At 41.0% G+C, this 26,330-nt stretch overlaps 1 long non-coding RNA gene across 1 annotated transcript in view; it reads left to right on the top strand.

Annotated features, from left to right (window-relative positions):
* The first annotated feature begins 602 nt into the window (after positions 1 to 602).
* LOC117803996 overlaps positions 603 to 26,330 on the top strand; it is a 34,194-nt gene continuing 8,466 nt past the window's right edge. The window contains exons 1-2 of the long non-coding RNA XR_004628142.1: positions 603 to 659; positions 10,002 to 10,142. This is a non-coding gene — a long non-coding RNA (uncharacterized LOC117803996). The remainder of the gene's footprint in view (positions 660 to 10,001; positions 10,143 to 26,330) is intronic.

Below are 26,330 nucleotides of genomic sequence, written 5' to 3'. Positions count from 1 at the left end.
CATATTTACATATGGATGTTAAAATTGATACCATTCAGCGTACGCTCTAATGTATCTTACGTTATTCACTTTAATACATTTCATAACTATTTCCCCCAATGCAATAAATGTTTTCCCGAAGCATAAGTTTTCTGGTTGTGTACTATTCCTTTTCAGGATATGACAATTTATTTAACGAATCCGCTATTATTAGAAATTCTGTTTGTTCCCAATTTCTTCTCATTATAAAAAATGCTAGGACTGTGCTTTTGTGTGTGGATTGTTTTGGCCATTCCTTACTCAGCAATTCCATACTTTTAAGATTCTGAGATATTGTGAAAAACTGTGAATACATCAGTTTTTACTCTCCCCACCAGTTTTATTTCCCCTCTATCTCTGTTGACCTCATATCCTAGCACATGATTTGGGCTCATTTTGAAGCTGGGAACATTTTGTGTTCATTTTCTCCACTCTGCTGAACACCTACTTCTGTAACTTCCCCAAAATAAGCATTTGTGGAGTCGTAATGACTATGTGTCTTTCATTTCACGTACTAAATATCTGTATTGAAAGTTAGACGATCCCACATGTGTCAAATTAATTGTTTACAGCTCTTTGTGAAGCCCAGTAACATGCCAGAGAGATTCTGTGGTTGATCGTAGATAAATTTTCTCCTCCAGGTAATTTTCTTATTCTTCTATAACACGGATGCTGTACTTTTCTTCAGATAAAATGGATTAAACAAGGCATATGGAATTATGTTTTTGGATATATAAACTCAGGATTCATCAGTAATGGTTTTAGACTTGTTTTTTTCATCTGAAAATATATCGTGTTGATCTTATACCCATGGGATGCCTCTGTGTTTAAGTACAATACCAATTCATTTCTTTGTCCTGGAATTCTTGTCTCTTCTTTATTTCTTGGCCAAGTTAATGAAATTCAGATAATATTGGTATTGGGAATATAGTTAGACAAGTGTACCCAGTCACCGGGTTACTATAAAAACATAAGTTTTTGGCATCCCACTAAGAAAGTAAGTCTTTTCATTTGGTGCATACACAGTGTTCTGAATGGCTATTACGATTAATTAACTTTTCCATGTTGATGTAGGAAGCTGTACTAGCTCTTAGAAAACTAGTTCCAACTAGCTTTTAGTCTGATCACATACGGAGAGCAAGTCAAGTGAAAATGGAAAAAGCCAAGCAACTAATCTTCTAAGGAGCAGTAGTGATTTTTTTAAAAAGGCATCTCAGTCTAGTTAATGAATTGTTACCTCTCTTCCTGAACGGGATATTATTCTATATGGGAATTATAAACATACATTTGAATATTAACTTTTCATGTGCTATATTTGCTATTCATCTGATTAAATCTCTGCTATGAATAATCCTTTTTTGAGCTCTTTCTGGAGGTCTGGCTTGGGAGTTGTTCACTTTTAGCTGTGCCATTGTCTTAAGGCAGAACCTCACCTCCCAGAACTTGATTTTTCACTCAGTTAAAAAGTCAGTTCTATCTATGCAATGGGGCTTAATGCTAGTGGGCTGAGGTGGAGTTTCACAATGATAAACACTTCAATTTTGCAAGCATCTACTATGTACCAATACTTTACGTTTGTAATCCAATTCTCACGACACTGCTGCAACTATTTGACAGATGGCAAAATAGGCTTAACCAAGGCTAGGTCTCTAACTCAAGGTCATACAGCTAGTAGTAGGTGGCAGTTGTGATATTCCAACCCAGCTCCAAAGCGATGTCCTTTCCACGGCAGGACACTTCTGAACCTTTGCTTACATCTGTTTATGCTGTTGTTCTGTGAGATGCAATGGAAGAAATCTCAGGTAAACAGGAGAACGCAGAGTTCGTCTAGCATAGTCATTTCACATCTTGCTTCTGGAAACACTTCCTTGCCAAGAAGCGGCAGCCTTCAGTAGCATGCCTGATTCTCCCCCTTTCAAACCAAATTTGAAGAAGGAGCAGAGCCCAAATGCAGGGTGATTTTGCTTTTCATTCTGCACAAGTACCTTTTTCAGTATTCCTGAGGTATAAGGCATAGAAAACTGAGAAACTACAGGGAACTTAAATATAGCACAAACATGAATACTCCCATATATGTGCCTCACCAGCACACATGGAAAATACATTTGTCTTGTGTGGCACAGTTAATGGTAGGAAGGACAACGAATAAAAATAGTCTGTTTTTAAATTCAGACACTTTAAAATCTACCCGTGGTTTGTTAGGAATGTTGGAAACGTGATGTGTCCTCGTAGGATGAACAATGGCAAAAACATATGGGCATTCAGAAGAACATTTCTTTAGCCACTGACTCTCTTTAAAATTCTGGGCAAATTGCTCATTTTTCTATATTTTAAAATAGTTTGGGGAAGCATTACAAAGACTATTTTTAAGTTAAATATTTACTATCAGTAATACATTTCTTGTAACTGCTGGTTCTCTGTTGCCTGTCCCCAGAAAGAGATATTTCGGATACCGTATTTCCTAAGGGAGTCATGATGGGCTAGAATTCTCCAAGTTTCCCTGAGATTATAGTGCTCACTGTGTGCTAAGCAGAGGGCCAAACACTTTCACTTTCACACAACACCCCTTTGAGGCAGATAATGTAGTGCACTCAAGTTTCAGATGAGGAAACTGACACTCATAGGAGATTAAGTAATTTGCCCACTAATGTGGTCGGAAATAGTGGAATCGGGATTCAAACCCTGGCAGTTGGGTGTCCGCATCCGGGTACTTAAGTAGCAGGCTATACACCTCAGGGACAGCCAGGCTAGGGGTTGAGAAGTTAATTTTTCAGTGGATACTGCTTTGTGTTCGAAGTGACAGAAAGGGTTCCAACCAGGGCTTTACAGATCACCTTCAGCAATATGCTGAGAGCATAATGACCAAAGGAGAAAAAAGAAGGATCCTGCTCAGGACCCAGTCCTGAGGACAAACTCTTGAAGACCTACTGGGATTGAGAGGCCCTCAGAGGGATCGTTTCTTGCACGGAGCCAAGAGAGAAGATGGAAAAAAAAAATCTCTAGCTGGAAAATTACTTTAGGCTTCATGAAAGGTTCACATTGTGAGAAGGACGACTGTTGTACACCCTTCTGTCTTTGGAGTTCGTGCCTAGGGTTTCAGATGATTCTTTGGCTTCTGGCGGAGGCAGAACCAAGCAGCGAACTCTCTTTACCCCCAGCAGGGATCTCTCCCACACACTGTACTGCCATATGGGTGCACACCCACATGGAGCTCCAGTGCTTTTCCCTTTAAAAACATGTAGGGGTTCACAGTTCCTTGGTCTTGCTTGGCCTATCCCCTGGGTGGGGCTGTTTGCTTTTCAAGGCAAAATGGCTGCTATCTTTAGGAAGCTCATCTAAAGCGGGTAAAGCTGCTTTATTTAGAGGCTGGTCCTTAAGGCCATAATTGGATCAGGTCTATGTGCCAGTCACCCTGACATATTTATGCCATGTACTTTCCCCAGGTCTGTCCCCTTCCATTGTCAGGGTCACAGGGAAAGTAAGAGAAAAGGAGATGAAGTTGCCGGGTATTGCTTAGTGATGACTTGCCCACAGGTGCATTTTAGCATGCGCTAGGATACAGAGAGTCTGCACCGCCCCCCGCAAAAAGAGGAAGAAAAGAAAAAAGAATTTGTGCTGGTTATCAAGTACAATCAGTCCTTCCTGGTTTGCTGTTGCTTCTGAGCGAATTCAAGGATTTTCTGGATTATATGTGTGCTTTTTTAAAAATTTGTTTTCATTCAGGTCTGGTTTGTTTCAGTTTGTGGCTACTTTTTGTTTTATGGTTTCTTTCATAGGATTGTTTTTACTCAGGGGAACCACCAAGGACAAAGAAGATTCTTTAGAATAAGTGTTGTGTGTCGGGACTAGTAAAACGTAGAAAACTTGACCTAGATCCTACTCCTGGCTATTGAGCTGTGTGACCCAGGATGAGTCACATTACTTTTGTGTTTGTAAAATGCGTTGTGTCATGTCAGTGATTTCCAAACATGGCTCTCCTTCACAGTTACCTGGGAAGTGTTTTAAAATGATATGCCTGCTATAAATTTGGGGGGGGGGCAGATTTGGGAGATGATGGAATTGTTCTCTATCTCAATCATGATGATGGTTGCATGCTGCATATGTTTATCAAATTCTGAGACTGGCACACTAAGAAGGGTGAGTTTTACACTATGCAGGTTATTTTCATTTCTAAGTTTAAAAATAATAATTTTAAATCCCGAGTATTGACATATTTAAAAATAATGTTTGACCCCACCCTGCACCAACTGCTTACTGAAGGTTATGTGTTTTTCTAACCATCTCTGTGCGTGTGACTCTAATGGGAACCAACCCAAACATGCTGTTGTAATGATCCCAGGTTCAGGTGTTTGTCAGCTGTAGATGTGACGTCAAGAGCAACCCAGGTGACAGAGGGCAGTGTGGGTGCCAGCAGTCATAGCATGTCTGGACAGGCCGCTAAATCACATGGGTAATGGAGGAAAAGCATGTGGCTAAGCTCTGTGTTTAATACTCAATTAGAGCAATCCTTTGTGATCACCGAGCTGATAATGTGAGAGCAGCCAACTTTGGATCCCGTAGTAGAAATCAGTGTTACAAAAAAAAAAAAGAAAAAGAAAAAGAAATCAGTGTAAAGATAGAGGATCTTGAACTTACAACTGTGTATTAATGAAAACTATTGATTTTTTCATAGCGCTAAAAGAAATAATGCTCTAGAATGAGTCTGACTCCAATCCCATGACAGTAGGTAAGGGTCCAGCAGAAAAAAAAAAGGCTCACCGAGTTGGACTATGTAGACTTTAAGAGAGAACAGAATGTATCATTAGGGCCAACCAATATTTTAAACCCAGTGTCAACCTCTGAGAGGATTCCACCCTAATGTTTATATATATATATATGAAACCCTCAGAATTAAAAGTGTATACTGACAGCATTGGGAATACACTAGCCTCCTAATAGGAAAATGAAATGTTGAAATGTTTTGCCTTGTTTAAAAGTCATGGAAGAAGGTAGTAGGTATGTTTTAGGATGTGTCTCATTCAAAACACACTTCCTTAGGAACACCCCTCACCAAAAGACCCTTCTGAAAGTGAGCGCTTAAGAGACGACATTTCTATAGCATAGCCTGGCTATTGCTAATGGAACTGTGGCAGGCACCAAGGTCAGCTTGATGGGGGATACTGAATGCAGTAAGACCAAGATGGCTCTTTGAGGGAAACCAGATCACAAGGTGACAGAGGAAGGGGACTGCGGCTGTGCATAGCAAGCCAAAGCCATGGGCAAATCCCGAATCAGAGGGAAGTAGTAACTACAAGTAGTAAGAACAACAGCAGCAACAATAATTACAGCTAATGCTTAGGAATTGCTTCTGTGCCAAGTACCAGACTCATTGTAGCAGGTTGGAAATACCACTGTCTTGATGATAAAATGGGGAAACCAAGACTCAAATGGGATCACTTTCGTAAGGTCACGCAGCTGGTGAGTGGCACAGCTGGGAGGCAGCTCAGGTAAGGCAGTTCTCAAGCTCCTTTATGAAATCTCCAGGAGCACTCTTCCTGCCTCTTAGGAACCCCAGGGGGCAGCTGCGGTGAGGAGAGTGGGAGAGAGGTGCAGGGAGGCACAGGGGAGCAAGGAGAAAGGGCAAAGCAAAGGCCCCATTCTTGAGAACTTGTGAGTTTCCAGCTGTAGTCTGCTTGTGACTTGGCTGTACTGGGCGGAGAGTCTAAATTTTACATAATCCTGTCCTCCCTGACTTTATGAAGAACTAGTTTCGTAAGGATCTCTGTTCCTTGAAATCAAAGAATGCTAAGCTAGAATGACGAAGTATCTTAGGGGAGGATGAGGTAGGGAGGACATTTCTTACGTAGAGGTTAGGGTAGAGAGAATTATCTTAACTCTTTCTGGTTGTGATACTATTTTTCAAGCTTCTCGGGTGTAGGAAGATGAGAGCCTGTAGTTCATTAAGGAAACGTCTTATCAAGGAAAACTCCACAAGAGGATACTAGGCGCTGAGCAAGCTTAATTTCTCAGCAATATACTCTGTGAAATTACAGCTGTTGAATCTAGTTTCTTAAGATGTTTTCTTTTAGGACCTTTGCCCCAATTACTTTAATGGACTTGTCTGTTTTTCAAAGGTGTTACCTGCCACGAGGTCCCCATGCCACTCATCTCCTTTCTCTGATGTGAGACATGGTTTATAAGGGCTGTGTGATATTGTGACTCAGAGTAAGAAGTATGTACTTTATCTCTGTCCTAAGTGATGAAAGCAATAAAGGTGTCTTTTTTTATGTTAAATAGGTGACTTTTTTTGGAAAGCACCTAAAGATGGCGACTGGTTGCCAGGGGAAACAAACTTGTGATTCTGAGGGTTGGAACATTCAGCCCCCCAACCCCAACCTCAAGGGAGGGGAGTGGGCTGGAGATTGAGTTGTCTCCAATGGTCAACAGTTTAATCAATCATGCCTATGTAATTAGGTCTCCATAAAAAACCCCGAAAGGATGGGGTTCAGAGCGTTTCTGGGTTGGTGAACACATGGAGATGTGAGGAGAGTGACCAGTTAGGAGGAGGCTTGGAAGCTCCACACCCTGCCCTGTGCATCTCTTCCATCTGGTTGTTCCTGAGTTGTATCCTTTCATAATAAACCAGTGCAAATGTTTCTCTGAGTGCTGTGAGCCATAGCAAATCACTAGAACCCAAGAAGGGGGTTATCAGAGCCCCCAGTCTGCGGCCAGTCGGTCAGACGCACAGGTGACAACCCAGACTTGTGACTGGTGTGTGAAGTGTGTGTGTGTGTGTTTGTGTGTGTGTGTGAGAAAGAGAGAGAGAGAGAGAGAGCAAGCGTGCGCACACAGTCTTGTGGACTGGGTGAACTGAACCCTTAACCTGTGGGATCTGATGCTATCTTCAGGTAGATAGTGTCAGAATTGAGTTGAATTATAAAAATCCACACATTGTAATTGGGTCAAAACACCACTCTCCTTAAGAATAAAAAAGTTGGACTCCTAAACAATGTGCTTGGAATCCTAAACTTTTAGGAGGCAGCTGTCCTATTGTGGAAGCAAAATGAGCTGGCATCCTCCATCAGTCATTTGTGTTTCTGGGGAAGAGCAGACTGGGGGATCGTCCAGGCGCCCAGGAGCAGGCACACTAGGAGAGAGCTTTTCTCCCCGATGCTCCGATGGAGGTCAGCCTGGCAGACACAGAAGCACCCCAGGAGGGGAGGTGCCCAAAGGAGATGGGAAGACGGCCACTGTGCACATTTCAGAGTTGTGGGCACATGGGGGTCAGTCTTTAGTTTTCAGGGTCCTGAGAGATGGCTCCATTTTTTTTTTTTTTCAGTTACACTGAAATACACCAGCAAGGGAAAAATCCACTCTAGCTCACCTGTTTGTTTATTCTGCTCTCTTGTGATTTCCCAAAGGGCTTTATTATTACTGTATGACTTTAGCTCTTTGATCCCCTGAAGAAGGGTTCGGGAACTGACAACGTTTCCCCTTAATCTTACCTTAGTGTTCTTTCTGAGTTGAGCCACTGAGGACTTTCTGCATGAGGCTGAAAAATACTTAAGCAAGCAAGGAGCTCCAGCCAGTTAACACGTTGTCAGAGCTGTTGCTAGGCAGGGCATTTTAATACACGGGCATCAGCCTGGGTTGCCAGGTTGGCACCAAGTCCTAGGTTACCTCACCTGTCCTCCTAGTTAATCTTGTTATGTTAATGGGTGCGATTTCCCCACTGTGGAGACTCAATGTTCTTGGCACCTGGACAGCGCCCTACGGCTTGACTCAGAGGTGTATAAGAACTTGTCAAGAACTTGGTTGCTGCCAGTCGGGGCTGCCGGCACTCCCTGACCAGTGAGTGGTCCCGATCCACAGGAATGTGCACACAAGTGGACCGTGAAAGACTCACTCCAGGAAAGCAGCCTTGGAAGAAAGGGAGGGACTTCCAGGAATTCCTTTCATCCTCAGAACATACTTCACAGTTTTTATGACATCTTAGTGGTTCTTGTCCTTTCCCAGGGAAGGCATATGTTTTCACATTTGCATGGTGTCCTGGATGTGATATCCTAGCTAAAGCCTGATCACATTCCTGCCCATCTGAAGAAGCTTGCTTCTGTTACGGGAACTTAATTCACGCGACACTTACAGAACACCTAGTGTAACCAGTGCATTATGCGAGAGGGCCGGAGACCAGATTTAGGGCCCCCCTTCATATGTGAATGGAGCAGCTCCTAATTACGCTAACGTGTACTTACTAATTTTCTTGCTGCCTTGATGGGTCATCTTTACCATTAAAGGTTGGTGGGCCTCACCTAGCAATTCCACACTGCTAGAAAGCCTGGGCATTTGCCATTACCTCTTCTAGAGGTGGTCTACCAAGTGCAGGAAGAATCCATTATTAGTACTCTTGGCCTCATTTATAATCCACAAAGTACCTTGTGAAAAACTCACCTGTTAATATTTTATTTTCTGACTTAGGGGGAAAAAATAAGGAAAGTTTGAAGCCTATTTTTGAATTGTGTTGAAAAGTCAGATCATTGCTAAAAATTTGAAAAGAGTTTTTATCAGACAGGGGGGAAAAAGGAGCTAAGAGAATAAGAGAGGCAGAGGTTTTTTTTGTTAACTGGCCGAGGGCTCTATTCCTCGAGAGGTGGGTTAGAATCCCCGCTCTGCCTTTTTAGCTGTAGCTCTCAGGTGATTTACTCATGCTCATAAAAGCTGCTTCACAGACTAAATTCTGGAAACTGACCAGCCCAGCCTGGCACACAGTAGGCCAAAATAGCGGTCCTGCCCAGTCTTGTCTGTTAGAAGTTGTTAGCCATTCTTCTAAAGGAGGCATTGCAGAATCAGAATCAGTTTCTAGATTTTCTTTCCATAAGAGCCACTACAAACCAGAAGAGAATAAGACCTTTCAACCCTTTACATTAGGACTACTTAAAATAAACTTAACATAATAAAACTCCTTTTTTTTAAACATATTTTGCCCATTACGGACTTTCCAGTCAAAGTTATGGGAACCGTATCAGGATAGAGGCACACACTCAGAGTCCTAGAATTTGTTTCCCGAAATATCTTTGAAGAGGGAATTTGTGGGAAACCTGCACGGATGGCCATGGTCACAGACTCATGACGTCACAGAATAAGAATCATGGTCATTCTGGGCCACTCCCCAGTGCGGGGAGGCATTGCTCATGCCACATTTGAGGGACAGCCGTTTGACTAGAGCACGGGTGGTCAGCATATTCTTAGATACGGAAATGTACGTGCCCGTGAAAATCTCTGGGTTTACGTATTTTTGTTTAAAAACATTTTACTTAAAAAAATAAATAAAAGCGGCTTTCCTCTGTGTCCCCTAGGCTACCGGCACGTCCCCTTCAGGTACCGTGATTGACTCAGGTCTAACCCCGAGTCTAACGTGTCTCCCACTAGGCTCTGATCAAAAGCACTGCGTTTAACTCTTCAGTTACTACTTCTTTTTTTTTTTTAAAGATTTTATTTATTTATTTGATAGAGATAGAGACAGCCAGCGAGAGAGGGAACACAAGCAGGGGGAGGGGGAGAGGAAGAAGCAGGCTCCCAGCAGAGCAGGGAGCCTGATGTGGGACTCGATCCCAGGACTCTGGAATCACGCCCTGAGCAGAAGGCAGACGCTTAAGGACTGAGCCACCCAGGCGCCCCCAGTTACTTCTTTTATTAGATGTGCAAGCTTGGGCATTATTCTCCCACTTTAGCCTCTATTTCTTTTCTTCATCTATAAAATGGTGACAGCACTAGTATTCATTCTCTGTCATAGGTTTTTTGGTGAATATTTAAAAGACAGTAGAGAGCTTAGTATGGTGCCTGGCATAGAGAGAGAGTCCTGTAATTATTACTGTTGTTATTGTGATGCCAGCATCTAGCACGGTTGTTGACTCATATGAGACTCAAAACACCTTTAAAAATTGATTGATGGTGGTTACACCCAGTCATGCTTATCTAGCTCTCCGCTCTGTGCTTTGATGTTATAGGGCCGAATGTGACCGGGGAAGAGTACCAACCGTGTTGACGGGCTTCACTTTACATTCCTGCCCTTTAATCTCGAGTGGGCACTTCACACCGCCCAGTGCTCATACTGGGACTCTAACTCAGTCATCCTCCTACTCGCGGAGGTGAGTAGTTCCTACTTTCTTCTCCGGGGTCAAACCAACTCCATTCTCACTCTTAGCTAATAATCATGCTTCTATTTCAATGGAGAAAAAAAAGATGCAATCAGAGGAGGTTGCTCCCATCAACCCTACACCTTCTCCCCTTCTAGAAGTTCTGTATTCTGCCCTGTAACCATGCAGGGACTGCTGTGTCCCGGGCTGAAACCAACCGCTCACTTAAGCACTGTGACCTGCCCCCCTTGCTCACTTGAGCACTTTACTCTAGTATTCTCCCCTCTCTGTATCGTTGATTTTTCTCTTTCTGCTGATTATTGTCATTACAGTACAAATATTTTTTCTCCCACCTTTAAAGATCATATTTTGACTTTCTTCTGACCTTCTTTTCTCCTTCAATTATACCCCCATCTCTCTCATTCCCTTTAGCGTGAAGCTCCTTGAAAGAGTTGACCACATAAACTGTCTTCAGTTTCTCTTCTCAGTCTCCTTTGGCTGATTCCCCAACCTCTAAATGTTAGAGAACCTCAGGATTCAGACTATATCTCTTTTCTTCACTATCTACACTCACCTCTTAGGTCCTTCCTAGTCAGCCATGGGAACCAGCAAAGTCAACTTCATCGGGGAGAGTGTTAGAAATGTCCCACCCCAGACTTGCTGAATCAGAATCTGCAGTTATCAAGATCCCCAAGTGATCTTTTGCACTTTAACATCTCGGATCACCCCAAGTAAGCCTGAATAATGGCTTTAAATGGCATGTATTTGGTAAGTTGACTCCCAAATTTGTATCTCGAGCTGAGAATCTCCAGTGAAATACAAGCTCATTGCAACTGCCTATCAACTTTTCCTCATGGATGTTTTATAGTCATTCCCAACTTAACCTGTCCAAAACTGAGCTCTGATATTCCTACTAACACTGTTTCTCCAGCATTATTCCCTCTCTTCATTAATCATGACTCCATTCTTTCATTGTTCAGGTTGAAATCCTTGGAATGGTTCTTGCCTCTTTCCCATATCTGGTCTGTCAGCAATCCCATCAACTCTACCTTTTCAGTGTAGTCAGGATGTAATCGTTCTCTTTGCCCTGCTATCTTGGACCAACCCTGCTTCCACTCCTTCCTCTAGTCTACGCTGAACATGACCGCCAGAACCCATTTTAATAGATTATACCCCTCCTCTGTGCAAAGGCTTCCAGCGTTCCCACCTTACCTTACCTTAAGACACCACATGGTCTTCCCCCACTACCTCTACTATGTTCTTCTGCTGTTTTTCTCTTTATTTGACTGCACTCCAACCTCATGGCCTTTTTCCCTGTTCCTCAAACTCAACGGGCATGCTCATGCCTCAGGGCCTTTTTGTACTTTCAGTTCTCTCTGCCTGAATGCTCTTTCTCCAAATATCAGTGCAGCTCCCACCCTCCCTTTCTCCCACCTTTCAAGTCTCTACTCAAAAGTCACCTTCTCTGAGGCTTTTCCTGGCCTTGCTACCTACAATCTTAGCCTCAACCCCCTCCTTCTACTAGAGACCCTTTTCCTTATTCGTGTATTCATTTTTCTATTAGCAAATCTAACATTCTTTCCTCTCTCTCTGTATCAGAGTTCTGCAGAGAAACAGTACCAGTAGGATATGTATGGTTATAGAGAAAAAGATTACCAGTGGGTTGGCTTACACGATTATGGAACTTAAGTAGTTCCTTGATCTGCCATCTGCAAGCTGGAGGCCCAGGAAAGCTGGTGGTGTAAGCCCAGTCCAAGCCCAAAGTCCTGAGAACCAGAGGAATCAATGGTGTAAATTCCAGCCTGAGTCTGAAGGCCCAAGAACCAGGCTCGAGACTAGAGAAGATGTATGGCCCAGCTCAAGCAAGAGAAAGCAAATTTGCCCTTGCTCTGCCTCTTTGTTTTATTCAGGCCCTCGTTGGATTGGGTGATGCCCAATCACATTGATGTGGCTGATCTTTACTCAATCTACCGATTCAAATGCTAATCTCTTCTGGAAACATCCTCACAGACACACCCAAAATTAACATTTTATCATCTATCTGGGTATCCCTTAACCCAGTCAAATTGACACATGAAATTAACCATCTATCTCTCTATAGATATAGATACAGATACACATATTTGTTTGTTTCTGGGCTTTTTTCATGTTCCACTGGTTTTATTTGTCAGTATTTGTGAAAATACCATGTTGTTTTAATTACAACAGATTTATGGTAACTCTGTTCTTCTTTGACATTGGAATTAGCTTTTCTTGTCCCTTTGCTGTCATACATATTTTAGAACAAGTTTCTTGAGGTCCATGAAAAATTTTGCTAGCATTTGGGTTGAAATTACATTGAACGTATTTATTAACTTAGGGAGAATCAACATTTTTATTGCATTCAAATTTCCTGTGCATGAAGTGGCATTTCTCTGTTTGTTTAGGTTTCCTTTAATACTGTTTAATAAAAGCTTTATATTTTCTCTTAACAGTCATGCACAGTTATGTTTATTTCTAGTTAGCATATTTTTAAATGTAGGTGTTACATATGAATTCTTTCGTGATATTTTTTCTTTGGGGGTGATTTTTAGTTTTACAGGAAAGTTGTAAAGATAGTACAGAAAATTCTCATATACTCCTCACTCAGATTCAGTTTCCACTAAGTGTTATCACCACCCATTATTGTGGTATGTTTGTCCAAGCTAATACATCAACATTGGTACAATACTATTAACTACAGTCCAGACTTTATTTGAATTTCCCCAGTTCTTCTATTCATGTCCTTTTTCCGTTCCACAGTGTCATCCAGGATTACACATCGCATTCAGTTGTCATGTTTCCTTAGTCTCCTCTGGGCTGAGACAATTTCTCAGTCTTTCCTTATTTTTCATGACATTGACAGTTTTAAGGAATATTAGATATTTTGTAGAACACCCTTCATTGTGGGTGTGGCTGTTTTTCTCATAATGAAACTGGGGTTAATGGATTTGGGGAAGAATAGCACAGAGGTGACCTTTGCTTTCTCATTACATCACAACAGGGCATGCCTGCTAGCCATGTGACATCGCTGGTGATTTTCACCTGATCACTTAGTTAACATATACATTTTCTTCAGTTTTTTTTTGTATATTTATTTATTTATTTATTTGACAAAGAGAGAGAGAGCACAAACAGTCTCCCCACTGAGCAGAAAGCCCAAGGCTTTCTGAGCTGCTCAGGAATTTTTTTGGATATTTTGTTTTTTTGTCTTTTTTTTTTTTTTTTTAGAAAGTAAAGTCCATAATTTCAATCTTTTTTGTCCACTGATGTTTCTCTGGTGCTAGCACAGAATCTGACAGATAGTAGGCATTCAGTAAATATTTGCTGGATAAATGAATTTTTCTTTTTTTGCTTTGTGTTTATGATTCATAATATTCAAACATTTCACTTGAATGTAAGACATAGGAAGTTGTCATAGCTGATGGTTAATTGATCAAATGCTCCAATAAGTTAATAGAAGTGGGTTAAACTAAATAAAAACAAAACTGAAATGCCAATGGACAGCACACCAAAATCTCAAGACACAAATAAGAATATTATTAAGAAACACTAGGTATATTTTAAATATCAAATCTTATTTTCACAGAAGTACAATGCAGCTATTCTCATTCTTGGCATCTTGAGATTTAAAAAAAAAAAAAGAAAAAGAAAAAGTTTATTGGATGACTCAGACAATACCTGAAATGTGCTGTTCAAAAGCCAAACATGAATGTGGAATTTGAATTGGATACTACTAGTTTCATCGCTCAGCCTTCTCACGTGCTCTTCCTTTAGTGTGCCTTTCCTTATCTTCTCCCTTTTGTTTGCAGTCCTCCAACTCTCTTCTTGAACCCGCCTCTTCCCGCCCTCAGTTCTTCACATGACTAATACCTATTCAGAGGAACAGCACTTCCTCCCAGATGACTTCCCTAAAACCCCTAGACAAGGTCAGGCGCCTCCTGAATTCACTTGCGTGGGGTCATCACCAGATTGGAATCTTGTTCACTGTTTAACTGTTGAACAAATGATTTGCTTATTATCTAGAGTAAGGATCTTGTATATTGTGCCAAATACCAAATGCCAAGAAAATTGCCAGGACTCCAAAGATTTATTTATAATAAGTAAGCTTATGCATTATTTGGATTAAAACCAATTGTCTCGCCATGCCACCTGATAGCAGCTTTGATATTATGTATAATTTTTTAATGCAGCATCTGTCTAGTTTTGTAATGGAAAAAAAAACTTCAGGGATCAAGATGTGTATGTGGTCAGATCGTATCTTCATACTTAGCTCATTGGATGTAGTCTCTTGGTGTCTGGAAACATTCTTGTCCAGGTCCTTTTTCATTATCCAGTACATTTATGGGTGTAATGTAAAGCTGGTCATTATTTTCTATCTTAAACAGTTAGCAGTTTAAGAAAAAAGGTTTTAATCTCAGGATTAAATATTTTTTACCTCAGTATCTACAAACTAAATTTCTTAATGCATATGTTACACTATGTATCTACAAACTAAATTCAGTATCTACAAACTAAATTTCTTAATGCATATGTTACACTATGACTTTTCAAAAGAGTGTTATAGTATATTATTATGAACTGAATGTCTGTGGCCCCCCAAAATGCATCTATTGAAGATGCATCACCGATGTGATAGTATGGAGGCAGGGGCTTTGGGAGGTAATTGGGTTAAGATGAGGTCATGAGGATGGGCCCTTTGTATTGGGATTGCTAGCCTTATAAGAGGAGGAAGGTGGAGATCTCTCTCTCTCTCTCTGTGCACATGCACAGAAGGTTATGTGAACACAAAGCTGGAAAGCAGCTGTCTCCTAGCCTGATAGCTCCTGCCAGAACCCAATCCTGACAGCACCTTAATCTTGGGCTTCCCAGTCTGCAGAACTGTGAGAAATGAATGTCTGTTGTTTAAGCCCCCCAGTCTATGGTATTTTGTACCATTGCCTGAGATGACTAAGACACATATTATATGTTCCTCAGGGTGCTGAAGAATGTCCTTCAATATTTCTAGAAAAATGTAGCTAATGTAATTCTTTGAAGAATAATATGGGCATATGGAAGATTCTGTCAGTTACTGGGGAAAGTTTTATTCACTTGAGTGTTCCATTATTTATCATTTTTGCCCACATGCATAATTCCCTTAGACAGCAGTAGGTCGGAAGGTGAAGTATTGAAAGGATGGCCTCACCATGCCACCTGATAGCAGCTTTTATTTTTAAAAATTCATATGCATGTAATATTATATGGAAACTCTTGCGAAAATCTATTTTAATGTAAATTACTAGTCAATATTTTTCAGGGTCAGTATTGCCCAAAGTTACCCAGATTAGTAAGAAATTGATAACAGCAACTTACTATAAAAGGGTAATGTTTAATAAATAATAGAGATAATAGAAGAATGCCATTAAAATTATTTTCTTATAACTTTTCCTATACCTCAGCCCTACCACCACTAAGGAGCCAAATGTTTCACTATGTCTTTTAAGCAATCTTGCACATTTAGATGGTATCTTGAAGATTTTATGTCCTCTTGATAGCTCAAAGGCTGTTCAAAAGTGGCTTCAAGTGTCCTGTATATTTGGCATACGTTTTAAAATTGAAGGTGAAAGAAATAATTTTAAACCAACTATTGATCCCCCTTTTGTTGAGTGTCCCAACTGGAAGAGAAAGTCTCCAGCTTCCACCTGGGATTGGTATGTGAGACTGGGGGAGTATATTCATCAGCAGTGCTTAGTTAATTAACTTAGGTATTTGAGATCAACTTTCAGATATTACTCAGTTTGCACAAAGGGCTTCAGAACTTGAGAAGCATACTCTTACGTTACCTGGAATTTTTTTTTTCCCCAGCTGTATCAGTTAGGATGGGCTAAGTATTGGTGTCATAACAGCAAAAAAGATTCAATGACTTAATATAACAAATTCATTTCTTCCCCATATTCATTCTTAATGTATGTCTGAAGGGAGCCCTGCAGCCTATGGTCATTCAGGGACTAAGAATCAAGATAAAGGGAAAAGAACTTGATAAATGATGCAATTGCTCTTAATGCTTTCATGCAAAATTTATATGTGCCACTTCTCTTCACACTTTATTGGCCAAAGCAAGAAAAATGACCATCTTTTAGGTTAAAGGATACAGAAGCATGGAAGTTCAATTTTATCATGTATCCAGAAGGGCAGCAAGGAACGTTTGCAAAAGTTCACATATGACATTACAACAATGTTTAAGAAAAACTCGCCTGTTCTCCTTCTCTACACTCAGCAATATGTACGGGGGTTTTCTCCTCCAAATGTATGGGGGTTTTCCCCACACCAAGCAATTCTTAAATTTTCCAGACGGAAACCCTGGGCGTCTTATAACTCAGTTCTGACGCTGTCTCCATGAAGATAGGGTCAGATCCCACAGGGTAAGGGCTCAGTCCCACACGACTGCCATCCCTTTTACCCACTTCAGATGCCAATTACAAATCCAGGTTGTTCCTTGTGTTTCTGACCAATCAGCTCTCAATTGGAGGTTCGACAACCCACTCCTGGGATTCCATTAATTTGCTATAGGGGCTCACAGAACTCAGGAAAACATTTTACTTACTAGATCAGCAGTTTATTATAAAATATTCTAACTTAGGAGCAGCCGGATGGAAGAGATTCACGGGGTAACGTATGGGGAAAGGGAGTGGAACTTCCATGCTCTTTCGAGGCACGTTACCGTCCCAGCCTGGACACTGTCTGAACCTGTAGTTCAGGGATTTTTATGAAGGTTTCATCACATAGGCATGATTTATTGGATTGTTGCCCGTTAGTGATCAAGTTAATCTCCAGCTCCTCTCCCCTTCCTGAAGGTTGGGAGGTGGGGCTGAAAGTTCAACCCCAATCATAAGGTTGGTTCCCCTGACAACAAACCCCAATCCTTAGGGGCTTTTCTAAAGTCATCTCATTAACATAAAAGCAGGTGTGGTTGAAAGGAACTTGTTATGAATAACAAAAAGACACCTGTTTCACTTTTGTGGCTCTGGAGCTATTTGAGGAGTAGAGGACAAAAACTAAATATTACAAAAGGTGCCCCTGTTGCTCTAATTATTTAGGAAATTCGAAGGGTTTGGGGAGCTGTGAGTCAGGAATAGGAATGAAAACCAAATATATAATTCTTATTGTAAATCATAATATCACAAACAATAACAGAAAATCAGAACTGGTATAGGGAAGATTACAACGATGTCAAATACAAATTTAAATAGATATCCATAAAAAGGGACAACATATCAGGTTGTCTTTTTTTTTAAACCTCATTCTGTTGACTCCCAGGAGATAAAGCTTAGATAAATCTTAGACTCACTGCAGAGCATCTGCAGTTAAGGAAAATTGAGTGGTGGGGTTGAGGTGGAATCCTGTGGAACACCAATGTTTGGATAAGCAAAGGAAGCAATGAGGGAGACTGAAGAGAAAATGTATGAAAATTGGAAAACCAGAAGAGTTTGAGCCAATATAATAGAAAATTTGCAGAAATAAGGAGTAGTTGGTGTCAAATGCAACAGAACACTTCAGGAAGCTAAGGCCTGCAAGAGACCATTGGTGTAGGCACCATGGAGGTCTTTGGTGGAAGAACCACGTAGGACCTCAATAGACCTCAAATTCTGCCACAGTTCTGAGTTAATTGTTCTTCTCTCCAATCATACTCTTCCTCCTGCGTGTTCTATTTTAATTTTTGGCATCTGGCCACCAAAGCTAGAAAGCCAAGAATACTTACGTGCTTCTGGAACACCCACATCCACTCAGTTTCATGCACATTTATATTCCTGAATATTTCTCAGATCCTACTCTTCTACCCATCTGCACCCCACAGCCCAAATTAAGGCCCTCATTAGCATTTGCCTGGCCTATTTTATGGCCTCCTACACAGTCTCTTTGCCTCTGGTCCTGTTCCTGTACATCCATCTGTATTGGTTATCTGTGGCTGCATATCACATTATCCCAAAGTTTGTGACTTAAAACAACAGTAAACACTTACCTCTCACAGCTCCTGTGGGTCAGGAATTCGGGGGAAGCTTAGCTGTGCAGTTCTGTCAGGGGTTCTCTTACGAAGCCGTCATCAGGGTATTAGCTGGGGTTGCAGTTTTCTGAAAGCTTGACCGGGGCTGGAGGACCCACTTGCGAGGTAGCTCTCATGCATGGTTTACTGGTATGGGTTGCTGGTGGGAGGCTTCAAGTTTCTCTCTGGTAGTCCTTCCCACAAAGTGGCTTGAATCACCTTCTGGCCTAGCAGTTCACCTTCCACCAGAGCAAGTAATACAGGCAGAGGCTGTAATGCCTTTTATGATCTGGCCTCAAAAGTCATACATTTTCATGTGTACAGTATTCTGATGATTATGCAAAATCTGTTGACCACACAGGCCATGACAGAAGGTGTGGAGAGTTTTGCTAACCCACCCCAAGGTATTGCTGCCTTGGTGTCCATTTTGTGGCCAAGAGGCCTGACACCAGCTCCACTCACAAGCACAGGACCTAGCCAGCAGCCTCAAAGTCACAAGCAAATCTAAGTTCCTGATACGACTTCCCCAATAGCCCTCAGGATCAGCGGTCTCCCCTGCCTCTTAGTGCTTGTATATCTTATGTACCACCTAGATAAGACCCTCGTGGGACTTAACAAAACCCCACTCTTTTGGTTTAAATTAAACAATCTGGTCCTAGCCTGGAAACCTCAAGCACTCTACCCATGGATCCTAATAAAGGCATCTACCCCAGGTCCTGCTTTTCTTTCTGTCTGCACTCTGCCTTCACCTCCCCATGTGGTCCTTTAAGGCATACACTATACTTTTTCCAGCATCTGAGACTAATAAACTTCTTTATTTCAATTTCTTTTGTGGTCTGTTGTGGAATCTTGGCTCACGGTCCCACCCCGTGCTTTACTTAACAAATGTTAACAGAGTCCTAGTGGAAAGCCAGGGGCATCCAGATCATCTTGGAGGCTGGCTACCTCTCCACATCCTCCTCATTGCTATCAGGGTGATCACTTAAATTTGTACATGACAACTGAGAGTGGAAGTGGTATAGGTGCAGTGGGGTAGGGACACTGTGCTGAATGGTGAAGGTTCGGCACAGTTGCAGGGGATGGGAAAGGAGGGACTCAGATTACTGTGAACAAGCAAGAGGTTTGCTGAATGGCATTGGGAGTTCAGCTGAAGACCATTGGGAGTTCAGCTGTAGTAGCAACAATCTGATTGTTCAGGCATTTTCTTTAACAATGCTAAACATTCTAGCTGTGGAAGAATGGAGCACAGATTTTGGGTGTGATGTGGTATTGGAGCTTTAGCAGGAACATACAGTCTAAGACGGGTAGGTGGCTGGGAGTTGGATTGCTGATGAAGAATTCAAGTCATCTGCTGTGGTGCCAAGACTAGGTAGGGAAGTAAGTGAGTTGAAGAAGAAACAGACAAGTTGAGAGAAAATGGAGATATCAGGAAGAATTGGGGTAACTGGGGGACCCAAAAGAGACAACACTAGAAGTAGATTTAAAGGCATCAGTGGATGTAAAATACTTCAAAAGATAGGAGAGAGATCATAGTGGGCATTGGAGGTTAAGGTGTCTCATTAGGATGGTCTGGCTTTATAACATGTCCATGATGTGGCCATAGATGTAGGATATAGAATGTAGAGTGGTGGAAAAGTCATCCCTGAGGACATTGGTGGATATCAGTGTTACTCAGTATGATAGAAGAACATGGAATAGAGAAGTAAGCTATAAGTAGGGTACTGAGATGTAAGTTAAATATCAGGCTGGTAGAGGCCAGCAATCAGGAGCATAGAAGGCAGAATAGTCAGATGGCATGGAGGTTTGTATGCAGAGATGGAAGAACAAGAGTTTGGAAGAAGCATTGAACATCTGTGAGAATCCCGATACCATCTTGTGGCCACATGGCTGGCTGATGGCATTGCTGTATGGTCAGGCTCTGCTAATGCAGAGCAAGGAAAAATTAATATCTTTCACTTAAGATTTTCTAGGGAGAGAGATTGTAACTTCGTAAAGTCTATCCTTACTTAAGGTAAGAAGACGAAGTTGTCATTCTGTGAAGGGTGTTTAGGTTGTGTGTGTGCTTGTGAGAGAATTTAATTACCATGAACCATGAATTTCATTAAGTAGTTGAAAAATGTTGAAGAAAGAAAAGGGGTGGGAGAGTGGGCTGGTGAAAAGGATGTAGCACTGAGATATCTGAAGGTGAGAGCATGGGAAAACAGGAGAAAAAGCTTGCATTTCAGACAGTGACATGCGAGGACAGGATTTCACACAAGGTAGAAATAACTGTCCTTGTGGTTTCAAACGAAATCTGGCATGACATTTTGGCAGACACACAACAGAACTGACTTTGAGATTGTGAATTTGTGACAACGGCATTTGAGTGGAGTATCTCTGATCATGGGGGTTGAAAAGTTCCAGGTGAGTCTTAGGGGACTCAACTTCAGGTTTCCAAGGGAGGAGAAACTCTCTCCAATCTAGAAAGGTACTAAGGTCAGGGAGCTGAGGAAAATTTCAATCAATGGGCAAGGAGTGTGGGTTTAAGTCTGAATATGGCTGGCAGTCCAGTTAACTGGATTGTACCGTGTTAATTTCCTGGTTTTGATATTGTACGATAGTTACAGAAGATTTTTTACCATTGGAAGAAGCTGAATGAATGGTCACAGGACTCTCTGTATTATTTTTTATAATTGCCTGTGAGTTGATAATTATTTCAAAATAAAAAAGTTAACTAAAAAGGGGGATATAAGGCATAGTCTGAGGGAATCTAAGCCCCAAGAGGGAGGAAGTGTAGAGAAATAGACATTGTGGGACCCAACGGAAAGGTATGGGTGATTGAGGGAGATGTCTTCATGATTTTTTCCAAATGACTGGGGACTAGAGGAATCTAATTCAAATGTCTGAAGATAGGATGCATAGGAAGCTGATTCTAAATTTCATTAAATGTGGAACTGAAGGTCCTTGTGGCCTCTAACTTTTTCTTACTTGGGCAACTGCTGAATTTCCAATACTCAAGACAGTTGGTATTTGGTGCGTGTAGGGTGCTCTTCGGTTGAATGAATGATTGAATGAATCGTTATATCTCAAGAACTATGATACTGTAGTCTAGGTTCTGAAGGGTTATTTACCTATGTATTCATGTTTTCCAAAAACTTAAATTTACTTAATAGGGCCTTTATTCTTTCAAGAGAGATGAATAAATGACTTTTGGAACCCATCCTCAACATTTTAGAGAAATAATTGAAAAGAATTCATGTGGGCAGTAAGATTTTTCTTAAAACATAAAGGGGATGCCCTCTCTTTATGGGGCTCTAGTGTTTCTAACAAGCTCTTTAATAAAACTTCAACTTTCTGTTTAAAAGAGAAACCCACACAATTCTATCTAGAAACCTATGCCCTAACAACCTCTTATCTCTTTAATGGGAGGATAAAAATAACAGCTGCTGTTTATTGAGCACTTGTATGGCCTGGCATTGTGAAAAACAATTATATACCTCATTTTATTTAATTTTCTCAACAACCCTCTGCAGTTACTAGCTCTGTTTTACAAGTTAAGAAAATGAGACGNTTAACAGAGTCCTAGTGGAAAGCCAGGGGCATCCAGATCATCTTGGAGGCTGGCTACCTCTCCACATCCTCCTCATTGCTATCAGGGTGATCACTTAAATTTGTACATGACAACTGAGAGTGGAAGTGGTATAGGTGCAGTGGGGTAGGGACACTGTGCTGAATGGTGAAGGTTCGGCACAGTTGCAGGGGATGGGAAAGGAGGGACTCAGATTACTGTGAACAAGCAAGAGGTTTGCTGAATGGCATTGGGAGTTCAGCTGAAGACCATTGGGAGTTCAGCTGTAGTAGCAACAATCTGATTGTTCAGGCATTTTCTTTAACAATGCTAAACATTCTAGCTGTGGAAGAATGGAGCACAGATTTTGGGTGTGATGTGGTATTGGAGCTTTAGCAGGAACATACAGTCTAAGACGGGTAGGTGGCTGGGAGTTGGATTGCTGATGAAGAATTCAAGTCATCTGCTGTGGTGCCAAGACTAGGTAGGGAAGTAAGTGAGTTGAAGAAGAAACAGAGAAGTTGAGAGAAAATGGAGATATCAGGAAGAATTGGGGTAACTGGGGGACCCGAAAGAGACAACACTAGAAGTAGATTTAAAGGCATCAGTGGATGTAAAATACTTCAAAAGATAGGAGAGAGATCATAGTGGGCATTGGAGGTTAAGGTGTCTCATTAGGATGGTCTGGCTTTATAACATGTCCATGATGTGGCCATAGATGTAGGATATAGAATGTAGAGTGGTGGAAAAGTCATCCCTGAGGACATTGGTGGATGTCAGTGTTACTCAGTATGATAGAAGAACATGGAATAGAGAAGTAAGCTATAAGTAGGGTACTGAGATGTAAGTTAAATATCAGGCTGGTAGAGGCCAGCAATCAGGAGCATAGAAGGCAGAATAGTCAGATGGCATGGAGGTTTGTATGCAGAGATGGAAGAACAAGAGTTTGGAAGAAGCATTGAACATCTGTGAGAATCCCGATACCATCTTGTGGCCACATGGCTGGCTGATGGCATTGCTGTATGGTCAGGCTCTGCTAATGCAGAGCAAGGAAAAATTAATATCTTTCACTTAAGATTTTCTAGGGAGAGAGATTGTAACTTCGTAAAGTCTATCCTTACTTAAGGTAAGAAGACGAAGTTGTCATTCTGTGAAGGGTGTTTAGGTTGTGTGTGTGCTTGTGAGAGAATTTAATTACCATGAACCATGAATTTCATTAAGTAGTTGAAAAATGTTGAAGAAAGAAAAGGGGTGGGAGAGTGGGCTGGTGAAAAGGATGTAGCACTGAGATATCTGAAGGTGAGAGCATGGGAAAACAGGAGAAAAAGCTTGCATTTCAGACAGTGACATGCGAGGACAGGATTTCACACAAGGTAGAAATAACTGTCCTTGTGGTTTCAAACGAAATCTGGCATGACATTTTGGCAGACACACAACAGAACTGACTTTGAGATTGTGAATTTGTGACAACGGCATTTGAGTGGAGTATCTCTGATCATGGGGGTTGAAAAGTTCCAGGTGAGTCTTAGGGGACTCAACTTCAGGTTTCCAAGGGAGGAGAAACTCTCTCCAATCTAGAAAGGTACTAAGGTCAGGGAGCTGAGGAAAATTTCAATCAATGGGCAAGGAGTGTGGGTTTAAGTCTGAATATGGCTGGCAGTCCAGTTAACTGGATTGTACCGTGTTAATTTCCTGGTTTTGATATTGTACGATAGTTACAGAAGATTTTTTACCATTGGAAGAAGCTGAATGAATGGTCACAGGACTCTCTGTATTATTTTTTATAATTGCCTGTGAGTTGATAATTATTTCAAAATAAAAAAGTTAACTAAAAAGGGGGATATAAGGCATAGTCTGAGGGAATCTAAGCCCCAAGAGGGAGGAAGTGTAGAGAAATAGACATTGTGGGACCCAACGGAAAGGTATGGGTGATTGAGGGAGATGTCTTCATGATTTTTTCCAAATGACTGGGGACTAGAGGAATCTAATTCAAATGTCTGAAGATAGGATGCATAGGAAGCTGATTCTAAATTTCATTAAATGTGGAACTGAAGGTCCTTGTGGACTCTAACTTTTTCTTACTTGGGCAACTGCTGAATTTCCAATACTCAAGACAGTTGGTATTTGGTGCGTGTAGGGTGCTCTTCGGTTGAATGAATGATTGAATGAATCGTTATATCTCAAGAACTATGATACTGTAGTCTAGGTTCTGAAGGGTTATTTACCTATGTATTCATGTTTTCCAAAAACTTAAATTTACTTAATAGGGCCTTTATTCTTTCAAGAGAGATGAATAAATGACTTTTGGAACCCATCCTCAACATTTTAGAGAAATAATTGAAAAGAATTCATGTGGGCAGTAAGATTTTTCTTAAAACATAAAGGGGATGCCCTCTCTTTATGGGGCTCTAGTGTTTCTAACAAGCTCTTTAATAAAACTTCAACTTTCTGTTTAAAAGAGAAACCCACACAATTCTATCTAGAAACCTATGCCCTAACAACCTCTTATCTCTTTAATGGGAGGATAAAAATAACAGCTGCTGTTTATTGAGCACTTGTATGGCCTGGCATTGTGAAAAACAATTATATACCTCATTTTATTTAATTTTCTCAACAACCCTCTGCAGTTACTAGCTCTGTTTTACAAGTTAAGAAAATGAGACGCAGAAAGGTTATGTAACCTTATGTTCACATAGCTGAAATGTGGAGGAGCCAAGGTTTAGATACAGTTTGATTCCAAACCCAGGACCTTGGGAAAAAAAGTTTTTCCTACTAAGGTATAATTTACATACAGAATGACTCATCACTTTAAGTGTCCAGTTCTGTGAGTTTTGACTAATGCATGCAGTAGGGTAATTACCATCACAATCAAGATGCAGATATTTCCATCACTCCAGAGAGTTTACTCAAGCCCCTTTGTAGGCAACCTCTCCTTCCACATTCAGGCCCTAGAAACCACTGACCTATTCTCTGTCTCTATAGTTTTGCTTTTTCTGGTTGTCATACAAATGGAGTCATAGAGTACATAGCTTTTTAAATCTTCTTTTTTTTTTTTTTAAGATTTTATTTATTTATTTGACAGAGAGAGACAGCCAGTGAGAGAGGGAACACAAGCAGGGGGAGTGGGAGAGGAAGAAGCAGGCTCCTAGCAGAGGAGCCTGATGTGGGGCTCGATCCCAGAACGCCGGGATCACGCCCTGAACCGAAGGTAGACGTGTAACGACTGCACCACCCAGGCGCCCCAAAGTCTGTCTCCTTTCACTTAACGTAATGTNGTGGGAGAGGAAGAAGCGCTCCTAGCAGAGGAGCCTGATGTGGGGCTCGATCCCAGAACGCCGGGATCACGCCCTGAACCGAAGGTAGACGTGTAACGACTGCACCACCCAGGCGCCCCAAAGTCTGTCTCCTTTCACTTAACGTAATGTATATGTAAGCTCTCTCCATGTTGCCTCAGTAACTTTTTATTTCCATTGCTGAATCCATTGTCTGAATGTATCAGGATTTGTGCATCTGTTCACTGGTTGAAGGACATTTGAGTTACTTCTAGTTTTTAGCCCTTACAAACAAAGCTGTTATAAACACTCATGTTTAGGCTTTGTGTGAACGCAGTTTTCATTTCTGTAAGGTAGGATTGGGAGTGGATTGCTGGCTCATATCGTCAGTGTGTGTTTAATTTCATAAGAAAGCCTGCACTTAATGACGACCACAGTGGTTCAAGTCATTCTTCCATAACTGTTCTGGAAGGAACTAATCAGATCAGTATTAGACAGGTCAGAGGCAGAAAAATTAAATACTGAACTCCAGAAACCTGGTGTAAATCTTGTATCTTATTATATTGTGCCTCCTTCTAAGGAGTAATATTAGAAGAATCAATACCCCATGGATGTTTCGTAAAACAAAATAGAAAATATATTGATGAAGCTTCCTGAATGATGCTTCTCTGCTGACCCCTGTCCCCCTGGTGGAGGGTGGTCTGCTCAGTGAATAAATTTACATGATGTAACCGCTTATGAAGGGGTTGTCTGGCACAGGACATGAGGAAAAAGTGTCATTCCTGCAGACCATTTCTTTTCATGACAGATGCTACAAGACTATGTTTATAGCTGTTCTCTTTTCAATTATATTTCTTTCTTGTCCTTTAATAAATTAAATAAAAATGATAAATTAGGTGTGATTTTTTAAAACAAAAAAATCCAAAGAAAATTAAAATAAAACTGATTATGAAAGAAATGATTATGAAAAGTGGTTATGGAAAAAGGAAAGGGGAAATAAAAATATAAAATGATAGAAAACTAGAAAAAATAAAACAAGAAAGAAAACAATTCAAGAATACAATGAATATACATTATTGTTCTAAGCAGAAAAAAATTGATAGGTTATTTTTAGGGACTCTAGGAGGTTCAGGAACAAAGCCAGATTTTATTTTTATTGCAATAAGGAAGCAGAGCTCCCTTGAAAGTTTACCATGTCTTATTATTTTGACCTTTTGCCATACTTACCTTCTCCAAGACTTGAAATCCCTTGCAAGTACTCTCAGGGTAAGGCTCCTCCAGTCTGAGACCGAGGCAAAGAAAAGACCCCTGACTTCTAAATGATTCTTTTCACCTTTAATATA

The sequence above is a fragment of the Ailuropoda melanoleuca genome, chromosome 10 (genome assembly GCF_002007445.2).
Source record: "Ailuropoda melanoleuca isolate Jingjing chromosome 10, ASM200744v2, whole genome shotgun sequence".
In the NCBI taxonomy this organism is placed as follows: Eukaryota; Metazoa; Chordata; class Mammalia; order Carnivora; family Ursidae; genus Ailuropoda; species Ailuropoda melanoleuca.
The sequence above is the reverse complement of the archived record's forward strand: the minus strand, read 5'-3'. Positions and strand labels throughout refer to the sequence as shown.